This window comes from Mastomys coucha, unplaced genomic scaffold (assembly GCF_008632895.1).
Source record: "Mastomys coucha isolate ucsf_1 unplaced genomic scaffold, UCSF_Mcou_1 pScaffold15, whole genome shotgun sequence".
In the NCBI taxonomy this organism is placed as follows: Eukaryota; Metazoa; Chordata; class Mammalia; order Rodentia; family Muridae; genus Mastomys; species Mastomys coucha.
The window spans coordinates 69,859,051-69,863,536 of record NW_022196897.1 but is presented as its reverse complement, the minus strand read 5'-3'; the positions used below and the strand labels follow the sequence as shown (position 1 = coordinate 69,863,536).

Genomic DNA, 4,486 nt, shown 5'->3' with positions numbered 1-4,486 from the left:
TGAGAAGCAAACCAGAATATCAGGTAATACATTTAAGACCACTTGTGAGTAATTTATCTTCTTCCTCTATACCTAGTTCCAGAAATAACTTACTGCATGGTCAGCGTGAATAGGACAAGTCCAAAATCTCTTATTCAATACCCCTGAGGAGAGAGGCGATTGGGAATTCAGAATTTTTATTATGTAGGGAGTGGTGTCGAGGACTTTCCAATTCTATAGGTATATTCTATACAAATCTGTCAAATCTACTTGGCTTTTGCTCAGATATCGAGGTTCAGGAGCTGGGAGCTATTGGTAGACACAAGCATTCCTATGAATAGTAAGCAAGGGGAAACTGCTTTTTGAGGAATAAATTTGAAGATCGTGTGAACCCATCATGCTGTGAACACTTGATAAAAAAACACGTTTTCTTTCCTACGTTGCTCGTATGTTGGTTTCATTGTGGCTCATAGCACCATACAAACACAACACAAGGCTCTATTCAGCTCCCTCCATAACCTAAGCTGAAAGAGGTGCACAGCAATATTGTAATAGCAAAAACTCAACGGCATTTTTCTTTTGAAGTTTGGTAGAGTAGGTAGACCTAAAATACACCACATGGGCCTCATTATTAAACTGAATGATGTCCAAAGTGGATGCTGTGGCTTCCCAGATTCCTGTTGCAATGGCTGTGAGTGCCTCTCTCTTTATTCTTTGCTTCTTCATGCATGCATGCATGCTTTGACAGGCATCCTGGGGATCACCGAGGTAGCAGATGGTCGGTGCTCAGTTCTCTCAAGCATAAAACAAAAAAATTTTATACTTGTTACCACGACCTTAAACTGCACACTGCTCTGATTATTTTCATCCTTGAGATTTACTGCAGAAACTCAAATGAAAACTATTTGTATAAAAGAATTTAGAAGGAAAAAAAGATAATTAAAAGCACAAATTTTCAAGTGAAACTAAATCTTATGTAAGTCATAGTTTCCTTGGTTATCATTGACCTTAGTTATTGTATTATTGTTGATAACATTAATCAGTGCTTATGTTGTACATTTTTATTCAAACCACTAAATAAATATACTGTTTTTTAAAAACTAAGTAAAATATTAGAGTTTGTGTGTCAACTTGTCACAATCTAGAAAGACTTGGATTGTCCTCTGGGTATGTTTGTGAGTTATTGTTTTAATTAAGTTAATTGATGAAGATAGACTTAGCCCAGTGTGAGTGGCATCATTCCCTAAGCAGGGAGTTCTGAACTCCATTAGAGTGGAAAATAAGCAAGTAAGAAAGCAAATGTACAGGGGCATATTCATTTCTCTCTGCTCTTACCTGTGGGCAGGATGTGACCAGCTGCCTTGAGCTCCTGCTAGTCTCTTTCTTGTGGTGTCAGATTGTAACCTAGAATTCTAAGCCAAGCAAATCCCTTAAGTTGCTTTTTGCCACAGTATTTTACTGTGGTAACAGAAATGAAACTAGGACAATACCAAATTAGAAATATTTACATTTTAATGGGAAATCTTACATGATTCCTAGTGATAACATCTATGGGAATTTAAACTGAGCTAAATCCACAGTCTATCAAGGAACCATTTCATCCCCTTTCACAATAATAAGGTTACCAGTGTTACACAGATTTGTTAGGAAAGTTTCTTCTACCCAGATATGGAATATGGAATGCAGAATGCAGAATATTAAAGTTACATATGCTCGAGAAGTTTTACACTCAAAGGAAACACCCCATAACGCTTCAAAAGAGAGATAAATAAGCCTACATGGATGAAATGAATTCCCTAATTTGAATTTTCTGCTTTGTTTTTAGTTTTAGCATTTTACTCCTTCAAGTGGAGGCTTTAAAATAGTGTCAAGGAGTTATGAATTTCACTCCAACAAGGAAGTTGTTTCCAGCCAAAATGGGAGACGTGAAGAAATGTCTGCTGGGGGAGAGGAAATGGGTGCTGTGCAGAGGGAATTTGAGCACAGCTTGCCCGTTGCTTTCTGCATCCGAATTCTGTCTTTGAGCAGCACCATCTAAGATGGTATAACTCCATCAAACAGTTTGCTTTCTAAGTCCACACAAAATATGGGCAATGGTCACTAGGTCAGTGTAAATAAGAGGGGTCAAGTGTATATGGAAGTATAATTGTCTTCCTAATACTTAGGGACTAACTTCTAGGGACTGTTTTCCGTTTTGCTCTTTGTTCCTTTCCGACTAGATGTAGTGAGCGGTGAATTGGATATTATCTAGATCTGTACTATACAAAATACTAGCCAAGATATAACTAAAATTATGATTATTCAAAACTACATTTTATTTTTTTCCGTGATACTAGACATATTTCAGGAGTGTGTCGGTCACAGGCACCAATGAGGAGTAGTCCAACACGAGCCTTTGCTCTACCACAGAAGGTTCTAACAGAGCTTTGGGTCTGGAAGGTTCTAACAGAGCTTTGGGTCTGGATGATGCTGCCTGCTGAGGATTCCATCTCATCTTTCACGGCAGAGCAGGCACCTACTCAGCAGTAAGGGCTCTACCACTGAGTTACAGACATATCCTCAGCCCTTGCTATTCTCTGCAGTTTGAGACATAGTCAAACCTGAATTGCCCAAACAGTCTTCAACTCTGTAGTCCAGGCAGAACTTGACAGTATGATCCTCTTGCCTCTGCCTCCTGAGAGGCTGGGATTTTGTTTCATCAGGCCTAGCTCTAACACACATCTTTAAAGAATCTATCTTCCAAGATTGCATTTAGGGACTTCTATCTGTACACCGTTGGTCCCGTTTGGATACCTGCCCCAGTGCCTTCCCTTTGACTCTTCTTGCAATGTCTTCTGGGAAGAAGCTGACACTTAGGAGCTCCGACTTGTTTTCTCTGTCTACTTTTCTTTTATCGTTTTGTTTTTATGATGGAGAATGAATGCCTTAAAGGGTGAACCCACCATTAGTGACTGTCTCTCATTTCTTTTGTCTAGCTCCCTCCTGTGCTGAAGCCTTGGTCTCCCAACACTGAGGATGCTTGGGTGCCATCCGTGTGCTATGTCTATGTAACCCAGTGACACAGGGAGGGCCAACTGTCTTTAATTTGACAAAGACCCTTTCTTTCTCCCCAGGTTGGTTTTAATTTGGCATTAGGGTGGTGGGCTCACAGTCACATGACATTTTTACATAGTGGCCTATGGCTTCTTTTGGTACCTGTATACAAACTTGTACATACACACAGACACACAAAGAGAATAATAAAAATTGTTATAAAATAAACTAATTTTGCAAAGAAATGTTTTCACTATAAAGTTTAATTCATGCTATGGTGTATTTTAGTGGTAGAATCCTTTTCTTACATGTACACATCCCTGAATTTTCTTCCCAGTGCTAGAAAAATATCATGTCAAAATAACCACATTGTAGACATTTGGTTGAATTATATTGTATGACATTTATCTCAGTTTTTAAGATATACTGGGCTCTCCCGTGGCCCTCACATCGTGCACTAGCAGTCTCAAAAGATTCAAAGTCCAAGATGGCAACCCTCAAGGACCAGCTGATTGTGAATCTTCTTAAGGAAGAACAGGTCCCCCAGAACAAGATTACAGTTGTTGGGGTTGGTGTTGTTGGCATGGCCTGTGCCATCAGTATCTTAACAAAGGACTTGGCAGATGAGCTTGTCCTTGTTGATGTCATGGAAGACAAGCTGAAGGGAGAGGTGATGGATCTCCAGCATGGCAGCCTCTTCCTTAAAACACCAAAAATTGTCTCCAGCAAAGACTGTTGTGTAACTGCAAACTCCAAGCTGGTCATCATCACAGCGGGGGCCCGTCAGCAAGAGGGAGAGAGCCGACTCAATCTGGTCCAGCGAAACATGAACATCTTCAAGTTCATCATTCCCAACATTGTGAAGTACACTCCACACTGCAAGTTGCTTATTGTCTCAATTCCAGTGGATATCTTGACCTACGTTGCTTGGAAAATCAGTTATTGCCAAAAGCCGAGTTATTGGAAGTGGTTGCAGTCTGGATTCAGCTCGGTTCCGTTACCTGATGGGAGAAAGGCTGGGGGTTCACCCGCTGAGCTGTCACGGGTGGGTCCTGGGAGAACATGGCGACTCCAGTGTGCCTGTGTGGAATGGTGTGAACATTGCCGTGTCTCCCTGAAGTCTCTTAACCCAGAACTGGGCACTGATACAGATAAGGAGCAGTGGAAGCATGTTCACAAGCAGGTGGTTGACAGTGCCTATGAGGTGATCAAGCTGAAAGGTTAACACATCCTGGGCCATTGGCCTCTCTGTGGCCGACTTGGCCGAGAGCATAATGAAGAACCTGAGATGGGTGCATCCCATCTCCACCATGATTAAGGGTCTCCATGGGAATTGATGATGTCTTCCTCAGTGTCCCATGTATCCTGGGACAAAATGGAATCTTGGATGTTGTGAAGGTGACTGGCTCCTGAGGAAGAGGCCCGCCTGAAGAAGAGTGCAGATACCCTCTGGGGAATCCAGAAGGAGCTGCAG

At 41.4% G+C, this 4,486-nt stretch overlaps 1 pseudogene across 1 annotated transcript in view; it reads left to right on the top strand.

The window, feature by feature from the left end:
• Positions 1-3,486: 3,486 nt before the first annotated feature.
• Positions 3,487-4,486, top strand: part of LOC116091671 — a 52,102-nt pseudogene continuing 51,102 nt past the window's right edge. Inside the window, exon 1 of the transcript XR_004119078.1 lies at positions 3,487-4,482. The product of XR_004119078.1 is annotated as an L-lactate dehydrogenase A chain pseudogene (transcript). The remainder of the gene's footprint in view (positions 4,483-4,486) is intronic.